The sequence below is a fragment of the Amblyomma americanum genome, chromosome 8 (assembly GCF_052857255.1).
Source record: "Amblyomma americanum isolate KBUSLIRL-KWMA chromosome 8, ASM5285725v1, whole genome shotgun sequence".
Lineage (NCBI taxonomy): Eukaryota > Metazoa > Arthropoda > Arachnida > Ixodida > Ixodidae > Amblyomma > Amblyomma americanum.
The window spans coordinates 92,933,175-92,954,594 of NC_135504.1; the positions used below are offsets into that span (position 1 = coordinate 92,933,175).

The following is a 21,420-nucleotide window of genomic DNA, read 5'->3' on the forward strand; positions in this document are numbered from 1 at the left end:
GCTCCACCGCGCCGTTGCAAGCCGGATGGTACGGTGTTGTCTGCTTCTTAGCGATCTTAAGCAGCTCGCAAACTCTCCTCATTAGCTGCGACATGAAGTTCGTTCCCCGATCTGTCAAGAGTTGCCTCGGGGGTCCATGTCGGAGCACGATCTGTTCGACAAATGCTCTTGCAACCGTGTCTGCCTTCTGATCTGGGAGTGCTACCGCTTCCGCGTATTTTGAAAGGTGATCGACAAATACTAAAATGTCTTGTTTCCGGAAGTGGTCGTGGGCAATGGGCCCATTATGTCCATACCTGTCCGCTCGAAGGGAGCCGAAACCTCAGGGAACGGCTGAATTGGAGCTGGTCTTCGTCCCTTGGGTGTTTTTCTTTCGAGACACGAATGACACTTCGCACAGTAGTCTCTAACATCCTGTCGCATGCCACTCCAAAAGTACAAACGCTCCACACGCCTGCGTGTCTTCGCTACGCCAAAATGACCGGCGCATGGCGCATCGTGAAACGCGCGAAGAACCCTTTCTGTCCACGACCGAGGTATGACGACTCTCTCCCAAGCGGTTTTCTCTGGTCTCCCTTTCCTGGTTGGCCTCGTGCGCCGACACAGGGTGCCGTCTTTGCCAATGAAATAACCTAGCTGTTCGGGGTGAGACGGTTCGCCCTCTAAGCTTTCGATTATTCGCTTCAGGTCAGGATCTTTGCACTGCTCTGTGCGTAATTCGGCGGGGTCGACTACGGGGACAAACTCATCTATAGCTGCCACGGCAGCTGTGCGGCTGAGTGCATCAGCATTCAGATGTGTCTTTCCTGACTTGTGCTCAACTTCAAAGCAGTATTCCTGCAGGTGTAGATTCCATCTAGCGAGTCGCGAGCTAGGGTCCCTGACACTCATCACCCATTTCAGAGGATGGCAGTCTGTGACTAGCTTGAATTTGCGGCCGTAAAGGTAGCATCTGAAGTGCTTTACTGCCCAGACAACGGCGAGGCACTCCCTTTCCGTAGCTCCGTACTTTTGCTCTGTGGGGCTCAGCTGTCGGCTAGCAAAAGCAACGGGATGTTCTTTGCCCTCGATAACCTGAGATAGCACGGCACCAACTGCGAACTTTGACGCATCTGTGGCCATAACGAAGGGCAAATTAAAATCCGGGAGGCGCAACAGCGGTGCACTCATTAGCTTCCTTCTCAGGGCCCCAAAAGCATCCTCCGCGTTTTCGTCCCAGCGAAAGGCGACATTTTTGGCTGTTAAGGCGGTGAGCGGCTTAGCAAGCTTGGCGAACTCCTCTATGTGCCTTCGGTAGTAACCGATCAGGCCGAGAAACTGCCGGACCTGGCGGACGCTAGTCGGGGATGGAAAATCCGAGACACAGCTTAGTTTCTCAGGGTCCGGTCGCACGCCGTCAGCTGAAACAACGTGCCCGAGGTATTTCACCTCGTTTTTGAGGAATTGGCACTTAGAGGGCTTCAGCTTGAGACCCGCTCCTCTTAGTCGCACCAAAACCTGCTCAATATCGCGCAAATGGTTCTCAAAACTGTCACTGTATATGATTATGTCATCCATATACACGAAGCACAGCCTCCCCAGAAGACCTGCCAGGATAACATCAGCGGTTCTCTGCCAGACAGCAGGGCTGTTGGCCAGACCCATCGGCATTCTTTTCCATTCATAGTGCCCTGAGGGCGTGTTGAATGCCGTTTTCTCGGCATCTGCCGGATCCATTGCTATCTGCCAGAATCCCGCCGCCATGTCCACTACCGTGAAGTACCTGGCAGAGCCCAGCTGAGAAAGCGTCTCCTGTATATTGGGGATGGGGTATGGATCGATGCGAGTTACGGCATTTAGTTTGCGGTAGTCCACTACCAATCGATACGAGCCATCTGGCTTTTCCACCAATAGTGCTGGTGCTCCCCAGGGTGACTTTGAGTGTTCGACAATGCCGCGATCAATCAGGTCCTGCACCTGCCGCTCCATCTCCTCACGTTGGGAGTAAGGAATCCTGTACGCACGCTGGTAAACGGGCGATGAAGTGCCGGTTTCTATCCTGTGCTTTATAACGCCACAGCAGCCCAAATCCAGGTTGGACGCGGCGAATACCTCCGAGTAGTCGTTCAGCAAACCAGCCAGAGCCTCCCTCTCCCTGGATTTTACGTGAGAAAGATCGAACGACACCTTTGGAGCAGCCGAAGGACTAGCATGCTCTACAGTTGCGAGTACCGTATCGGTGGGCTCACGTTTCTCTATCGCAGAGGTGAAGAAAGCCAATGTTTTGTTCTTGGGAAGGCTCAGTGGCTGCTGGCTACAGTTAACCACCCGTAGGGGCACTCTGTGGGCGTCATTAACTGTCACGAGGCACGCGGCTGCCTTCAGGCCATTGCTGAGAGAGTCGACCGGCTCTCTACATCTGAAGGCACAAACGCGTACAAAATGTGCTCCGACCAAGGAAGGACGACCGCCTCCTCGACCAGCCGGACGGCAACCCGCGAATATACCTTCTCCATTGATCCCACTGTTTGACGGGTGTCAATATCGGTAATGCGAATCTCAGCCCCTCTCCTGTTCAAAAACGGAACTTTTGAGCCGCCCGCATTAACCTCTTCCTCAGAGAACGAGACTACTACCTTCCCTTTTCTCAAAAAATCCTGCCCTAATATACCTGACACTTTGTTTGGCAGAGACACCGTGTCCGGGCATACGTAGCAGGGGTGCTCCAATGCAATTCCGCCGAGAGAGAAGTGTAACCGGTAGAGTCCACTTATGCCAAGAGGATCCCCCGTTATGCCTACAAATTTGGTTGCCATACCACCAGACGCTTCCAACACCTCGCGGTCCCCCTTCCTTCGAAGCGTGTTAAAACTGCTCTCCTTAAGCAATGTCACCTTTGACCCCGTATCTATCAACAATTCCATGCAACAACCATTTAACTTGCAACGCACAACAGGGCATGCCTCGTCGGCCACACAAACTACCACCACCTCATCATCCACTGCTCCCTCCCCACGCTCCTCAGGCTGGGGAGGACTATCTAGTTTTTTGTCTTGGTATCTGGAGCCCCGCTGTAGGCTTGCTTAGGGCGTGTCTCGCCTGCTTCTCTTTGTGGCTCCCCACGGCGCACGTTTTGGCAGAACCTGGCGATGTGTCCGCGACCCTGGCAAGCGAAGCATACGATTTCTTCAAAATCTCGCATACCGCGCCTGTAGCTTTGTGGCGGTCTCCGGTTTCCAGCGAATGGGCGCTGTTGAGCGCGCGCTTCAACCTGGCGTTCTACCTGCTGAGACAGCAGCTGTTCTAAGCGATCTAACCGCTCTGTCAAGAGAGAAACCTCAGGGTTGAGCACCGCTCTCTCTATGACGCGTACTCTCGCTGCGGCTGTCGTTAACGCCTCATTTCGTTCCTCATCCAATGCGGCCGCCACGGCTTGGTCGAAATTGCTCGGCTTGCGCGAGAGCACGAACCGGCGCACGGGGTCTTGCAGACCAGCCACGAACAAAGCGGTCATTTCCTCTTTAAGTTGATCCTCCGCGTATTTCTTCCTAAGCTGGTCCCCTTCCTCCTCCCTGCTTAACGTATCGCGTGCTAGGCGCTGAAGCCGCGACGCAAACGTTCGCACGTCCTCCCCTACCATCTGCCCGGCGTCACGGAACCTCTGTACCCGCACGTGACGTGGTTCAGTGTCGAAATGCTCAAACGCGAGCTTCTTAAGTTCCGCAAATGATTTTGTGGATTTTACTTTTTCGTCTCGCCATGCAAAATCATGAGCAGCTCCTGCCATCTTACATCTCGCCATTCCCAGCATTTGAGCATCGGACCATCCCCCCATTTTCCCAATCTCTTCTAGCATGGAAAAGAAATCGCAGATTGGAACCCCTGTCTTATCTCCTGTAAACGTCGGAATGACGCTTCCTAATGCAAGCATGCTTGCTCCGAGCGACGGCTGTGGAGTGGGAGCTCCCTCAGATATAGACATTTTTTTTTCACTCAAGCCCTCCGGTGCCTCAAGCCTCTCAAATGGGGGTAAAGGTCCCACAATCAGTCCCGTGATTCCCTTTTGATTACAATTTTGAAGTCATGAATGTCGCAGCATTCAGAGGACATTTGCTTTTGACACCCCACTTCTGACACCAGTGTGATGACCCCCCATAATGCGCAGGTCCACACGGGACGGAGAGGCAAAGAGACACCGTATGGCTCAGTTTAAACAAACAGATATATTCAATAATTACACATGATTAAGATTATACATCAGAGGCTGGGGCGTCCGAGCTTACGTGCCGACGACTTCATGGGGACGATGGAGGGGCTCCGGAGTTGATCTCGAACGGTTGCTGGCAGAAGCTGCCCGCCGTCGGGCTTCGGCGCTGAAGGCCCCCTTGGCGAACGATGTCGTCCTGAGCGTCCTTCTTCCGTACTGCTTGTCGATTTTTATATCCTCTTCTCCCCACACTCCCTAGGGTGAGGACGCCCACGCCGGAGGGGGGGGGGGGGGGCTAGGGCTTTCACTTGGGCGCACAAACACACCACCGCACTTATGGTCTCGCCCCCCTCACGTGTTGAGTCCGAGGGAAAGAAGGTTGTCTTCGAGGTAGCGCATAGCGTCGGCTGTGGTAAGGCGCGCTCTGGCCCGCTGACAGTTCCCGCGGGTCACCGGCCTCCGTTCTCCATCAAATGACACTCGCCCCTCAAGGCCGGAACGCGAGGTCACTAAAAGGCCGGGAAAGTGGTCCCTTGTCCTGGGATGTGCTCGGGAGGGTTGATTGATGAGGCCCGCCGTCTTGCCACGGGGCCAGGCCTGCCGAAACGAGGCCGCCCTGGAACGGCGACGCCAATTGGGGAAGATAACGCCCGTCTCCCAGCGGCGGCGGCGGCGGCGGCGTTCGACTCGTGCCGACACTATGGAAAGGCGGTCCGGTTGGGCTTAAACCCCTTCGTTCTGGTCGTCACTCTCAACGAGTATGGCTCGGTAATTGATGATGCCGCTGTCATCTGGGTCGTCTCCGTGCGGTCCACGGCGGCAGGCCCAAAAGCAATCTCACTCAAGTTGCTTGCAGCCATATACAGTAGAAACATGAAAGGGGGTCCGGTTGTGCTTTCGCCGCCACTGGGGGCTCCGTCTACGCCGCGCCGTCGAACGCGGAACCTCGTAGCACACACAAGGAACGTCACACTGTGATCCACTGGGGGGCCTCAACAACCAGACAAATCGACGTGTCTAGGGGATTGCACCAGGGCTACCCTATGTCGCCGATCCTGTTTGTTGTTTATCTCGGGACTGGAGCGGCGCCTTGTGGAGAGCGGCGTAGGTTTCAACCTCACCTACATGGCGGATGGCGCCACTCGTAATCGCAGGCTACCAGCCCTCCTGTACGCAGACGATATTGTACTGCTTGCGGACAACGTGGGAGATCTACAGAGCCTCCTCGACATGTGGCGATGACCTCGGGCTCCGTTTCAACGCCGTGAAGTCTGCAGCACTCAGGTTCCCGCCGGAGGCGTCCGAGGGCAGTGGGCAAGAGACCCCACCCCTGCATCTTCAGAACAGCAGTGTCCTTTGGTTGCCGTCCTACAGATACCTGGGAATAGAAGTCTCGGCAGGCCGAAACTATGTACACGATTTCGAGAAGCAACTCCGGACGAACGCCGTCGGACGACGGGCTTTCCTGAGCTCACGCGCCATATGGGCTTTCAACCGCTTTGAAGTTACCCGATCGCTATGGAAGGCAGTGACGGTACCAGGCCTTACCTTCGGCAACGCACTCATATGTTTATCTTCCGTGACTCGCCAAGGTTTGGAGACGCGGCAGAGAGAGGTGGGACGATTGGCCATGGGAGCTCACGGCAATGTGCCGAACGAGGCGGTACAGGGTGATCTGGGGTGATCCTCCTTTCAGGCACGGGAAGCCGTAGCCAAACTGAACTACGAGCGCCGCCTTAGCGAAATGCAGGACGGCCGCGGAGCGCGGGAAGTGTTCAAGTATGTCCACTTGAGGTGTGTTAACACCAAGAGGGCCCGTCGCACCGAGAGTCTGGCGGATAAATACGGAGTGGTTCCCCCCACTTACGTCAAGTTTTCAACCCAACGGACGGCAGACAATCTGATAGCAAGTGCGATGCAAGGAACAGCGTCGTTAGCAACAGACGGCCTGCGAGAAGCCAGCCCTAGCCGTTTATTGACAAAGGAAATCGAAGGTCGAAAAGGAGCCCCTATATGACGACACTAGGGGCAGTGGACTGCTGTGCGAGGCTAGGAGCGCTGTGCTTCGCACCTTATGTCTTCGAGAAAAGTACACGGAGGGTATGAACACGACGTGTGAACTTTGCGGAGGCGCTGAGGAAACCATCGAGCACATCGTGCTGAGATGTGCAGGCCTACACCGGTCGGTTTCGGATGCACAGGACAATTCCACAGTTAGCCCCATACCGACGCGATCAGCGGATCCAACAGCCTCGGGGCACTAGCGATGGCACTCTGTTTTTGCCGACCCGACGAGCCACCGCAATAGAAGCTGGTTGAACGAACCAAGCGGCGCTTGGAGCATTCATTGGTGGCGCACACGACACGGTCACGCTGCTTGAAGGCTCAGGGAGTCCAAAATATGTCACGGGTGAGTGTTAGGTGTTTTTATTCTTTATTTTTTGTTACCGTCTTGGCTTGATCCGGTTTTTAGTGCCGTTGATCTCCCGATACAAAGTGATATCAAGCATCATCATCATCATCATCATCATCATCATCATCATCCGCTCTTTTGGTCCGTCGCATCCGCTTGACATCATCGGATCGGAGGCCAGTTTTTAGTGGCACATGAACACGTAATGCGCGGGCCGCGGCGAACGGACCGTCGTGTGAATCGGCCCACGGCCCCGCGGCCGGCCTAAGACCGCTTCCCCGAGGCGTCGGTTAGAACCCGGCTGCTATGAGCCCCCGCGCGGACCTGGTTTCTCCGGAACCATAAACCGGCGCGTCAGTAACCAGACGTGCACGCCCCCGCGTGCGGAGGGAGGTAGCATGTATTTGAATACCTTTTGACATTTGTACATGCCTTCCGTGCCGGATTACGTGGGTCCAGCCTGCCTCCGCTCAGGCATCGGACCTAACGGGCGCAAATGGCCTTCACAGCTGCGTTGGGAGTCGCTGCCACTCCCGTGGGGTTCGCATCCCCAGAGGATAGCTCCCGGCCATACCCATCCCCACTGCTGGCGTTGGTGGTAGAAATTATTCCGGAGCCCTCCACTACGGCGCACCTCTCTCTTCCTTTCTTCTTTCACTCCCTCCTTTGTTCTTTCCATTACGACGCGGTTAAGGTGTCCAACGATATATCAGACTGATACTGCGCCATTTCCTTTCCCCAAAGACCAATTATTATTATTATTGCACCGGAACAAAGCCTACTAGCCGAAACTGCACCGGCTCGTGTCCGCTGGCGCGGGGGGGGGGCACAAGCAAGCCGCACAGTTGGATTCCCCCCCCCCTCGAGGTAGCTGGACAGGAATATTCAAATAATTTGTACTCCGGTGCACGCAGCCGACCCCGGAAACGAGGCGACCCAGGAGCTGTTTCGAGACCTCTACCGCCGAGCCGCTACAGGGCCCCTCGATGACCGAGCGTATGGAGAGCGCATGCTAAATTATGAGGAGATTACGCAGCATTATAGATTGGATCGTAGGCTGGTACCCCGGGCAGACAGGAAATCAAACAACAGACAGGTAGTCCCGTATCCGCACCCGGTTACGGCGAGCCACATGTTGCCCAAGGCCAGGAGCCATAGGTGTAATCTTTTTGGGGCGAGAGGGACCCTCAACGACATAATATGGGAATGCCCATACTACCCCTTGGGGGGGGGGGGGGGGGGGACATAATCTAGGTAGTAAAGAAACCTGGGAGACCTTAACTGCTGCGCAACTCGGACCCCGAGCTCCTGCTCATCCAGGCGGCTGAAGAACCTGCCGGGATACAAGACCGGCCTCCCGGCCAGCCTATAAAGCGGCACCCCATGCCCCTCCACGTGCCGCGGGGGTGGGGGGAGTTGCCTTTCACTGCTGAATAATAAAAGTTTTCACTACTACTACTACTTCACTTTTCCGCTTTATGTTGGCGCCGAGGTGGCTCAGTGGTTGTGGCGCTCGGCTGCTGACCCTCCCGAGACCCCCCATACTTTAAGCATTGCATGACAGCTGGCAAGAAGAGCGTGTTTTTCGACTGCGAGACCGAGCTTAACGGCGCCTCCTCGTTCTCTCTAACCGAGTTGTGCTGTCATGGCCGGTCGTTGTATCTGAGGCACAGGGCCATTGCTGCAATCCACACCATAACGGCAGCACCACCCTCGTTCGTAATAAGCGAGCGTTCGTTATAACTCCAAACGTTGTGAGTGGGTCGACTCTAACCGATAATTCGAAATATCCGGCTTCCTATATCAGCTCGAGTGTAATATGAGAACTTCTATACCGGGTTGCCGTTCTTGCCTAGTCGCTTTGTCGTACTATCATAGTTGCCGTAGTTGGCGTATTTATGGTATGACGGAGCAAAAACTCTAAACACCGCCCTTCTCCGGCGTGATGGCTCAAGGGTGAGGCTGCATATAGATTAAGGCGGAAACGGAAAAAGCACCAAGTGCTGCGTGATTCAGCGTGCAAAAAAAGAGTAGGCGTTTCTTTCATTGGAATAATTCGCAAGACAGTAAATATAAACAACGACAATAAATCGGTCTATGTAGGTTTCAGTTGCAGTTTTAGTGGGCGAACGGTGGCTACGGCGTAAAAATTCAGTTCATGTGCTTCATATGTCGTTGGGAGTCCAATCCACGAAGCGCTTTGGTAGGACTTATCGGAAAATGAAACGGAACTGCGATTACGTACCATTTGTTTTTATTAAACCACACATCGACTGCGAAAACCGAAACCATAATGATACGAGAGAAGAAATTCACAAATTCATTTGAATTAGTGCTCGATCGGTGCATACTTTCCGTGATGATTCATGTACGTGCGCTAGTGCCTAACACCATTCGAAATTAGAAATCATGTAACTAAATTGGAGTCCTTCGCTACCACAATTCTTTTTTCTCGTGCCTTCTTTTCCACCCGTTTTTTTCGTCCCTCCGGTCACGGCTCAGTTCGCGTGCCAACCCTTGGCCCACCCTGGCATTTCCTTTCCTGAAAACAATGGGCCTCTTCGATTATCCGCCTCTGGCAGCCCGCGGGCTGTCTGCGGGCTGCCAGAGCGCGCCGCCAGGCGCTCGATTTTCTCGGGCTGCTCCGCGCACTTCCGGTGGCTGCCCAGAACACGTTCGTTTTTCTCTGGCTGGGCGGTTTCGGTACAGTGCTAGAGCACTGTAGTTTCGGGCAGCCTGCGGGCAGCCAGACTCGCCAGGACGATTTTTTTTTGCTGGCAGCGTCGTCTGCTGGCTCCACAGCTCTCCGCTGTGGCGGCTAGCAGACGACAAAATGGAGGGAGGCGCATTCGCGACAGCTTGGGTGGTTAACAGTAGAGTCACTAAATAAAGACTTTATTTAGTGCCTCTAGTTAACAGTAGTTGGCGCTCAGAAACAGCGTTCGCGTTCGTATCTCTGTGCTGTTTTCCTAACATGGTTATGCGTGTCTTATTTCGAGTCGAATCTCCGAGCCGCATCTTATACCCCTGTCACACGGGCACTTTCGATCCTCATTGAGTCAATGCTCATCGAACTCAATGCATATCGATGGTTGTCACACGGCCACTTTCAAGCGCAATCGAGCTCGATCCTGCTTGACTCGATGCCGATTCCTCAAGAGTGCTTGAGGTTCCAAGCACAATCGAGAACACTCTCGCTCTCATGAAGCTATAAAAATAAACACAAGTTAACAAAACCAAAGCACAATTGTTGTTGTTGTAATTGATTAAAATTTAATACAGAACACTTTTCAGGTACTATGCCTGCTTATATGCAAACATTTGAAAATAATCTCTACACCACGCTCCAAGCTTCGCCGTCAGTGTAAACAAAGATGGCGCCCTCCTGCTCGTCGGCGCGGAAATTGGAGCGAGCGCGAGACAGCCGCTCTCATCGACTGCTGGCAGGACCGCCTAAATAATTTGCGGCGCCAGAAGAGAAACGCCGCAGTCTAAGCAGAAATCGCGGAGGCGTTGCGGACTCTCGGGTTGCATCGCACAGCAGCAGAGGTGCGCCACAAAAACCTAGCGCAGATACGCAATGTACCGATTTGGCTAAGGATTTGGCTGCCGCTGCCCCCGACTGCACAGTGTTGCCGGACATCGCCATGTTATGGCTGTGGATGGATGGATGGATGGATACGGCTGAACCCTTTACATCGGGCGGTAGCTCAAGCCACCTAGCCATGTCTTGTGAAATTTTACTCCTGACTTGCTTTTAGCCACCAATCAGATAACCTTCGCTTGGTTACTTCTAACCTCTTAAAATCCACTTTCCCTTCACTATCCCTAAACCCCAATGCCTTGGGTAAGTCAGCCCCGCTGCCTTCCACTGTAGGGTGAAGCCCTTTACAGAAAAGTATCAAGTGTTCAGCCGTTTCCTCCTCCTCTCCGCACGCAATGCACAAAGTGTATCTCCTGGTACCTGACTCTATACGTCTTAGTCCGCAAAACTCCAGTCCTGGCCTCAAACAACAAAGAACTTTCCCTACAATTATCATAGATATTTTCTTTGACAATTTCCTGTTTAAAGGTCCGGTATGTTTCCAGTGCCGATTTCGTCAGCATCCCTGTTTTCCACAAAGCTCTCTCTGTTCCTTTAACCTTTTTCTTAACCGATAAATGCTGATTTGCCCCCTTACTGCTGTCCAGATATTTGCTTGTCAATTTTCTAGTTCGCTTTCTCCATTTCGTGTCAACATTCTTTATATACAGGTATCTGAAAACTTTCCTAGCCCACCGCTTTTCCTCCATCCTTCTCAATCGTTCCTCAAATGCTATCTTACTGCTAGCCTCTCTGCTCTCGAAAGACGCCCATCCCATATCCCCCTGTACCCCCTGATTTGGTGTATTGCCATGTGCTCCCAAAGCTAACCTCCCTACTCCCCGTTGCCTAATTTCCAGCCTCTCTTGAACATCTGGCCTCATACACAGGACCGCATTCCCGAAGGTCAGGCTAGGGACCATCACCCCTTTCCAGATCCCTCTTACCACCTCATACCTATTGTAATTCCACAGTGCCCTATTTTTCATGACAGCTGCATTCCTACTAGCTTTATTCATTACATATTTTTCATGCTCTGTCAGATACTCAACACTGTTATTTATCCACACCCCAAGATACTTGTACTCATTCACTACTTTTAGCACGAACTCCTGTATTCTATGCTCGCCGCCCTCTTCATTAAATATCATGACTGCAGATTTTTCCTTACTATACTTGAAGCCTAATCTATCTCCCTCTGTACTGCATATGTCTAACAACTTCTGCAGGTCTTCCTTGTTGTCAGCCATTATCACTATATCGTCCGCGTATATTAGTCCCGGTAATGTCTGTTTAATCAATTCCCCTTGCTTGAAAAAAGATAGGTTGAAGCCTAGTCCGCTCCCCTCTAGCTTGGCTTCCAAACCTTGCAGGTACAACATGAACAACAAAGGGGACAGAGGACATCCTTGTCTAAGCCCCCGCTGTATCTCTACAGGCCCTGATACATTTTTTTCCCATTTTATGAGCACTCTGTTACCTCTATATATATATATATCTTTTAAAAGATTAATTACTCCATTTTCCACATCCAATGTGCCCAATATGTCCCACAAATGCTCCTGAGTAACGTTGTCTTGGCTCCCCTAATATCCAGAAATGCTAGCAATAAGGGCCTATGTTCCTTTTCCGCAATTTCTATACACTGTGTCAATGAAAATAGATTGTCCTCCAACCTCCTTTGTTTCCGGAACCCATTCTGTAGTTCCCCTAACACCCCCTCGTTCTCCACCCAAGCCTGCAGTCTATCCTTTATAATTTGCATCACCACCCTGTAAACCACAGATGTCACTGTTATGGGGCGATAGTTACTTACGTCTGCTTTGTCCCCCTTTCCCTTATATATCATGTTCATTCTACTTAATCGCCATTCATCGGGGACTTTCTCATCCACTATCATTTTGTTCACTACCTGTATTAATGTTTGCTTGGATTTTGGTCCTAACTTCTTTATCAACATAATCGGGATACCATCTGGTCCTGTTGATGTGCCACTAGGAACCTTCTTCTCTGCCCTTTCCCACTCTCCTTGCTCAAGTGAAGCTATTGCTGTAACCGGTCTATCCTCCTTCGATAAATTATGTACCACGTGCTTTGCTGAAAATTTTTCCGTCATCCTTGTTCCTATGTGTTTTATTGCTTCATCCCCTTCTAGTCGAATACCCTCATCTGTAACAATAAACCTTTGTTCTAGCCTAGTTTTATTACTCATTGCATTTAGATGTTTCCAGAATTTTTGGGCTGCTTTTCTATCCTTTTTATTTACTTTTGACATCCATTGGGCACCCTTTCTTCTAATTTTCTCATTAATCAAATAGGATGCGTCCCTTCTACACTTTATGAAGGTATCCCATTTTCTGTCTACTTCGGGTTTTGGTTCCCCCCTCTTCTTGGAATATCTGTGTTCTCTGGATGCTTCCTTGCGCTTTTCTATTGCCCTCTTGACCTCCTCATCCCACCAACTCTTGGGTTTGCATCTTTTCCCTTTTAGCTTTACTCGCACCTTAGCTAGCTCTAGCTCCAGTAATCGAGTTAATTTGGTATAAGTCCATTCTGTTTCACTATCCTCAAAAATTACTTTCTCGATTCTTTTGGCTGCTACTTCCAATTGCTTTTCTGAGTAAAAACTTCCCCCTGATTGTTCATCTTGCTTCAGTCCTACATTGCTTTTTCTTCTGAAGCTCAACTTGATACGCTTGTGGTCACTACCTAGACTTCTGGAACCATCTTCATCTATGCTCATTACCCCTAATCTGTTATACATCCTCTGTGACATTAGTGCATAATCTATCGTCGAGTGCAGACTCCCCGCCTCCCATGTTATGAGCCCTTCACACTTCTCGGTGCTGTTGCATACAACTAAATCATGCCTGTCACACATGTCCTGCAGCATGCTTCCTGTCGAATCCGTGTACCCATCCAGGTCTTCTATGTGTGCATTCATGTCACCTAATATAATTATCTCGCCCTGTCTCCTGTCCTCCTAGCTTATCAATGTCGCTTGCAATACATTCTAACATTTTCCTGTTTTCCTCTTTGGCATTGACCCCTGTCCACAGGTATACAAAGCCAAGGAGTGTTAGCTTGCCTGCCACTGTTCCTTTTAGCCATAAATGTTCCGTGCATCCCAGTCTAACCCTTTGAAAATTCATACTTTTATGAATGAATGCCCCAATTCCACCTCCCTTTCTGCTCCCCTCTGTTTTATTGCAATATTCCCATGCGTAGTCTGGGTTACAGGGTGGTTGCTCCATATCTCTAAGATGTGTTTCCGCTAAACCATATACCATTAATTCCTCCTGTCTTAACTGTTCTTCTATTTCCTCCCATTTCAGTCTATTCCTGCCACCTTGCATGTTAATGAAACCTATATCTGATTTAACTTGGCCCTGGCGCTTGCATCTTTTTTTTCCCCTATGGTTCCATTGTCCGTTTGATCTTAATTCTTCCTTCTCTACACTGGTTCCTTCAGAGCTCTGGGTCCCCCCAAAAAAGCTGTTGCCTGGCGACCTATCCTACTACCCACCTTCTTGCCAGTGGCACCACCGTAGTGGATGCCATCCTGTGCAAAAGGGTGGGGCCTAACCTCGTACACTTCCCTGTTGACCTCCATCACCTCGTATCTTAGTCGTCGACTCAATAGCCTAATTACCCGATTAGTCTCCACGACCCTCCTTTCCGTTTCGCGAGCCTGCCTCTGGACCTCTGGGATTGTGCATATGGTCACATGCACACTCTCAGAGGCCTCTCTAAGCCTACGCATCCCCACCTCCAACTGCGTCTCAAGATTCTGGCTCCTCCCCTGCAGTACATCATTGAGACCAGCATGGATGACCACAAGGTGTTCGCCATCCATGCTGCCCACCACCACCTCCCGGGCTCTGGCCATTGCATCCACCATGCACTTTCCCGACGGAACATTTGGCGCCACCTAACACACATGAGGGAAACTTCTCAATGAGCATTGAAAATGCCCGTGTTAGAGTGTACTAGAATGGCTGCGTTCCAACACTCTAGACGTCTAGTGTGACGTCTAGGAAGCAGTCTACATGTCCATGTATTGGAACTTGTCTACTACTCACGCCGCCTCGCGGCATAATAATGTAACTAAAGCTTATGAACAGTTGTACTACTATTTTTCACAAAGTGAGCAATAACGATAATTAAAAACGTGTTTTCAACAAGTTTACACATTTCTTCTGCAATGACTGCGCGTAAACCGAACTGGTGGATGTGCCTATCGGTCAGTCTACTTGTAGCAGACGGGGCCGCTCTCCGAAGACGACGCTAAAGAGATATGCGATTATTCTTTTATTATTGATGCTCAACTGTACATGCTCCTCGAACGTGCTCGTTCAGACGGTCCTGTAAACATAAGAAAGAATACGAAAGACTGTAATCAATATGCGCGAAATGCGATACGGCTAATATACACTGCAACAGGAAAACACATACGTGACATTAAACCTGCTGTCTGCCCTACGTGGCACTCGGAGACAGCGAGAGACCTAAATACAGCAGCGATCTTTAATCCTGCAAAGACTAAAATCAATTCGCAACATGCCGGTGTATTTGTTCTGAGAGTGTAGAGATAAAAAAATAATACAGCAACAGAAGAACACATTTGTTAACCGTCACGCCAGCCGTCTTAACGCCCGTCGAGGAAACCAACGACAGCGACGAGTATTGTCTAAAATCAAGGTGCTAATTAAGATCCGGCATCGTCAGATGCCGGATCACGTAAACAGACCTACAGCGTCCGCTGCTGTAGCAAAGCTCTCAACTGCACGATTTTCTCCTGCGTGATTCACTTCTAGGAATCGCACGTCCACGAAGATTAATTAGCCACTAGTTTGCGTACCAAATAACATAACAGAATGACTCACATTTTTCCTTTCCTATACTCCGTGTACAGTCCGACGCCCGCAAGAGTACGACTCGCTCATCCGCGTACATCAGCTCCGCCATCTTTAGACAGCAAGTTAGGCTGCGTTCCAATACTCCCAAGTAGACGGCTCATAAGACTGCTTCGCCGAAGTCCACATCGATGCAGGCTAACTTGCATCGATGTGGACTTCGGCGAAGCAGTGAGACTGCTTCGCCGAGAAATGGAACGCGTCCCAAGATGGCGGCTGTCCGGCTAGACGTCTAAGTAGCCGTCTACTTGGGAGTATTGGAACGCAGCCAATGTTCTAGTACACTCTACCCGTGTAGCGCCGGATGTTTCGAGCGTGCTCGAAAATCTCGATGCAGATCGAGCTCAATGAGGATCGAAAGTGCCCGTGTGACAGGGGTATTATTTACTCGTTTCAACTAACGCTTCTTATTTCGGCACCTCCGCGCGCCGTCTCGTGCGAAGCGTCGTTACCTCTCTTGATTTCTTGATAAGATGGTTTGGTTTCCGGTCTTATTTTATTTTACTACGTGCACGTCTGCCTATCTTTCTAACGTATACTGCATGCATGCATGAGAGCTCTTGTTGTGCGTTGGCTTGCAGCTGGTATATATGTCTTCTCTAGCCTCTTGCGGCGTTTACAATACCTCTATTCTTGTATCAGCTAGCCGTATTTATCTTTGTTTCGTGTCTTGCAGGTTCAGCGGTCGCTCCCGGTTTGTTTTCCGGACGATGATGGCCGCGCTTCGCGATTTCGGCAGTTCTTCGTGGCGTCTCAAACTGGCGCGCCGTTATCTCTCTCTCAAACTCGTTAGCGCGCGGCGTCTATCATCGCCTCTGGTATCAGCTATAGCTGTATTGTATATCTGATTTTTTCTCTTGCAGCTGGCTCAGCGATCGCTAACGACGCCTGTTTCGTTCGCACCTCTGGGTTTCGACTCGATCGTATCGGCGCGCGGCATATGCGCTCTCTCCGAGCGACGTCGACCTCGTATACGCGTGAGACACGCGCGGTTCACGGCAGATAACGGATGCATTGCATATACGATATGCATCCGTTATCTCTCGTGAACTCCACGGAGTTGGTTATACCGGTCTTGTTTTATTGCAGCACATATACGCGCGTGACGGCGCGCTCCCTCTGATGTAGGTATGCACGCATATGTGTCGTGCATGCGTTGTAGCGCTTTTTGCTGCTGGCTTAAGTGGCTTAAGTGCTGGCTTAGTTTGCGGCATCTATGATATATCCGTAGCTCTCTTCTGGTATCTACGTATCTTTGGTTCGTCTCTTGCAGAGGTTGAGCGATACCACTCTGTTTCGGACAGCGCTTTGGCATCCAGCTCTGCGCGGCACCCGTGCGGCATCTCTTTGGTGCGCACATGCATGCATGCGTGCGCCTGTGTTGGTGCAAGCTTACGGGTATAGTATCTTATTCCGTTTCTTTGGCGCTTTACGGATTAGCAGGAGTCGCTCGTTCTGCATGCTGTCTTTTGCATTGCTTCGTCCGTTATTTATACGTCAGCTCCTTTCCAACGCTTTCACTTCATTCATTTCGTAGGAGATACAGGATGGCCGCGCCGCTGAGAATCCTCTCGGAAGGTGTGGAGACAGAAAATTTTGAGGTAGTCGACGATACCGGTGCACCCATTTTTCACGGAAACCAGCGCCTTTATGTGACAGCAGGTACGTACGCATATAGCTTTCTCGCTACATGTGCATGTATATGCAATATTTGATCATGCAGTACTTAGTGCGCAACATATATATGCTTTCCTTTGGTTGCAGACAACTTGCAAGTTTGGCTCAATGCGCCGGCAGCCCCCGTCCCACCTACCACCGAGCCTGGGGAGTTGTGGCCTCGGGCCAAACTTCTGTTCTTGATTGAAGAATATAAAAATTTCAAATCAGACCCTTCTAAACGCCTAAAAACTAAAAGACAACTCTGGGAAAATTTGGCAGATTTGATTAATTCAAAATTCGGATGCCATTTGACCCATTCGCAAATTGAGAACAAGTGGCGGGGTCTAGAGAGAAAATATATAAAACGGTGCGAAACCATAATAGCCAATCAGGGGCGGACCGGAGAACATGCGACTTTGAAGAGTAAGTATATTACTTGTATACGTACGTAGAACATGATCTCAGAAGAGTAAATTAATTTCTAAAGAATGGAAAAATTGTTATGTTTTCCTGATTATATGCATATGTGACTTTTGCCTCTGAAGCAGTTTAGTCATACCACAAACCTGTTAAGAATGTTGCGGCATTTTTTACTCTTTGGTCCAGGTAGATTGTGTGACAGAATAATTAACTGTACCAATTTTGGACATCTCTTGTCTAAATTATGTAATTCCTGTTGTAATTTTAGGTTAGATTACACAGCAACATTTGGGTGGTTAAATTGACTGTCTTTTTGTCAACTGCATACAGCTGCTGAGAGGCATAAACCCGGACTTTGTGCTCATGCCAGCAGCTCTGCTGCTGGGCAACTATCGGGCATTATGCATGCCGTGGTTATAGGCTAGCTGTACATGTGTCCTGTCTCGCTGAATAGATATATGTCAAGCTTCATGCATGAAATAGTGTGTTTGCAAAGAGCTGTACACATATTAAGTGGTGTCATATATATGTGTCAAATGCATCCTATATATTTTTTTTTGTTCTCAAGGAGCTCGCTGAAAATTTTGAAAAAGCTCACAGCATCCACCCGCCCTACCTGCTGGGGCCAGGACTCGTCCGGAGCATCCATGAGTGAGTCATTTTTTCTGCACACGAGAAGTGCGGCAGGGAATTTACATGCATTGTAGCACAGGCTTTGCCGAAATAAGTAACTAGTATATTGGGCTTGCCTCTCAGCCATATAGTGGAGCCCTTATGGCACCACTACACAGCAAATGTCCTCAGATAGTGAGGAATGGTTCTCCTTACAGATTTAAGGTTTAAGGGGTGCCATGCATGTGCTCTACTACATGCCTAAAGAACAAACCCAGATGCTTGGTTACTTTTGGAAAACACAGTACATGTTGTGCAAAACATATTTGAAATCAAACACCACCAGGGGTTTCCCCAAGCATAAAATAAGAGGGATGTTGGTGAAGTAGGGGAGTAGTGGTAGTCATTTTTCAGTTTTTAATTGTGTCTTGATGTGGCACCTAGGACAAGAAAGGCCCATGACTGCAGCACTACACTCATGACAAAGAGTGTCAACAATTGCTTTGGTTTAGACAAGGATACAAGTCATATTAATCAAGAGACAAAAGTAAGAAACAACGACTACATTAAATGTGTCCAGAAACGGTGCAGTAGCTCAGACTACTAAAAACCGAACAAAAAAAACTATCTCTGTTCAACACCAGTCGCATATCGGAGACTTGTAAACCTTCGCAAAACATGCATCTTTGCTCTGAACATAACAGACCGAGTCAATAATAAAACACACACATCAAGAAGTCTCATGTGCATGCTCAACTCTGTTCGTACACGTGGAAGGTGTACATCAAAGCTTTGATGTCAGCCGTGATGATTTGCATGACACTGACACATCTAGGTATCAAAATTTATGGCTGTTACGCACAGTTGGTTGAATATGTACAAGCACAAGGTTGAATATGTACAAGGCTCTTCGCACACTCCGACTATTCACTCAATAACCATAAACCAATCAAGAAATATAAAGCAAGACATGAGTATATCTGTTTGCTTCCTACTATTAAAATAACTGAACTGCCACAAATATATGGTGCATTCTCAGCCACATTCCTAGCAGTTACATCCGTGTATTAGGTATGAAAAAAATTCACTACCAATCAAGGAAGGGCCTTCAGAAAAACAAGGGGGTGTGTAGGGAAGCCACTGAACCTTGCACAAAATATATGGCAGGCAGTAAACAGCTGGTTTAAGGGCACATGGAAGGCCACAGGCATTGGAAAATTTGACTTTGTGTACAAATGAGTGCTTTTTTTTTATTAATGTGGCCAACATGTGAAATAGTGGCCCAATACATCAAGAACATTATGGCACCACATATGTAAGGCTTCATGTTTTGAGCGATATTGTGCCATTGCTCTCAGCAATCTAGAATTACTGACCAATAAAATGCTCTCACATTTAGAAAATGGTTCTTGATACATTTGAAAGGACATTAAAGCTGTCAAATTTAGTTTGCACTTCTTGAAAAATTTTGTGCTCTAGCTTCTTTGTGAATGTAAATGTGGTATGAGCATTTTAAAGTTCCTTCTATGGCTTTTTAGGGCGCAACATTAAACTTGACAGGTTAATTCCATGGGGTAGACCTTTTTGAACAAAAATACAAAACAATCTGCAGTGTTAATTTTTTTGGCTAACTGAAATTGAAAAGCCTTTGATAGCAATTTAATCCCTGTTTCCTAAATGGTTTGACAGATGCTCCAAGCTGACTTTTGATGTCAGCAGAATCATATGTATGAAATTAAATGACTAAATGAATGACAGTGCCCTTTGTGTAGGGATTACATATATGCACTACAAAGTCTCTGTTCTTTAGTGCAAGGAATGCATAATGATGTCGCATTATTTTGCCACCAGCAGCCAGGCTGAACCTGCAGCCAGCCCCCAGCCTGGTCCCAGCAGGGTAACTGTCACAGCGAGCCCAATTCCTGGCAGCTCGCAACTGAGCACGAGCAGAGGCAGCACTACTGCTGGAAACTCACAGCCCCCAAGCCCATCTACGCTGCCAAGCCCCCTGCAGTAGAAACCAGGCCCAGCCAGGAAGAGGCCCAGGACAGACACCTCTCGTGCAGTGCTTGAGAGTGCCGTCACCCATCTTGAGGTGGCCGAAGCTAACAGACAGCAGCGGCACAGGGAGCGCATGGCTCTTGAAGAGAGGAAGGTTGCTGCTGAAGAGAGGAGGACTGCAGCTCTTGAGCGGGTGGCTGCAGCACTTGAACGGCAGGCGCTTGTCTCACTCTATTCTCCGATACGTGCCCCAACTCATTCCCCAATCCGTTCTCCAATTCACTCTCCAAGCCCTCCTTACTATAATGCTTAATTTTAATGTTTCATCTTTTGTCTAGTGAGCGCTTACTTTTATAATTTTCATTCATAATTGCTGTTATATTTTTGTGTTCAGTTCTGTCTATTTCCGCTAAGTTGCTATGTATGTGTGTGTGCATGTGTACACTTAGACACATTAGATTCATCTCGCTCTTGGTTGCAGTTCATATTGTGTACATACTATGAAAAGTTTACAACCCTCTAATAAGATCTGCGTGTTCCATGTAATGTACATTCTGATCACTTGTTTCTGTGTGTACTGATAATAAATTGGATGGCAACAAAATTTCCAGAGCATACTTGTCTAAATTTCTCTAGCACACACCATCCTTCCAGCAGTTTAGCTTGCATGCTCATTGTCATTTACTATTCAAGGAACACAATGCACATTTGAACATGTCAGCCATCTTATGGTGACTGAAGCTAACACACAGCAGTGGATGGTCATTGAAGAAAGATTGCTGGTGACTAGAGGAGGAGTGCAGCACTTAATTGGGTGGCTGTAGCACTTGAGTGATGGACCTCCTCCTCACATCATTCTCCAAGCCTCCTAACTAATGCATAGTTTTTAATGTTTTCTTTTATTCCGTCTAGTCAGCAGTTGACATTTTTTATAACTTTAATTAATTGCTTCTGTATGTTTCATTCTGTTCAGTTCCATATATTTCCGCTAATTGGCTACATGTGTGTGTGTATATGCACACCTATAAATTTGTCTCTTATCCTCTATTACATTTCAATATGTGTGTAGTTTAAATTATCCTAGTGCTTCATCTTTCCATATATTCTACAACCATGCATACATAATAAGATCTCGGTGTTTCATTGAATATACATTCAGATTACTTGTAGAGCATAACTGTCTAAAATATCTCTATTGCACACCCTTATTCCTGCAGTTTAGCTTAGACACTGCCTCTTGTCATTTACTGTTCAAGGGGCAGAATGCAGGCATATACGAAGAGAAAACTGAAAGGCTACTCTGTATTATTTACGCAAGAAAATTTATTTCACGAACATCACACATGAACATCATTTTGTGTACCAATATCCCTTAATTGCTACATTAACCAGTCTATGCAGGTGACAGGTAGCAGCATACTCCAAGAAGAACGGAAAAAAGAATTAACCTACACTAAAATGTGTCATCCTGCAGGACCACACAGCTAGATTTGCCCATAGAACAGAGAGCTTGAAATGTAGCAGCGTCAACAAGACCAACAACAAAGCGTTGCAATATACACAACTTATATGAGAAACTTATACAGCTCACATTCAAACTCTTACTATGGGTTAATGATATACTCCCTCA

General features: G+C 48.9%; 1 long non-coding RNA gene across 4 annotated transcripts; it reads left to right on the forward strand.

Annotated features, from left to right (window-relative positions):
• Positions 1 to 15,890: 15,890 nt before the first annotated feature.
• On the forward strand, positions 15,891 to 20,384 carry LOC144100548 (uncharacterized). 4 transcript variants are annotated; one of them, XR_013307722.1, is made up of 5 exons: positions 15,891 to 16,496; positions 16,636 to 16,760; positions 16,863 to 17,180; positions 17,746 to 17,828; positions 19,641 to 20,384. It is a non-coding gene; the product is annotated as an uncharacterized LOC144100548 (long non-coding RNA). The 4 variants fall into 4 exon arrangements; XR_013307724.1 differs by having other exon boundaries at positions 15,891 to 16,226; positions 16,372 to 16,760; XR_013307723.1 differs by having other exon boundaries at positions 15,891 to 16,222; positions 16,372 to 16,760.
• The last annotated feature ends 1,036 nt before the right edge of the window (positions 20,385 to 21,420 follow it).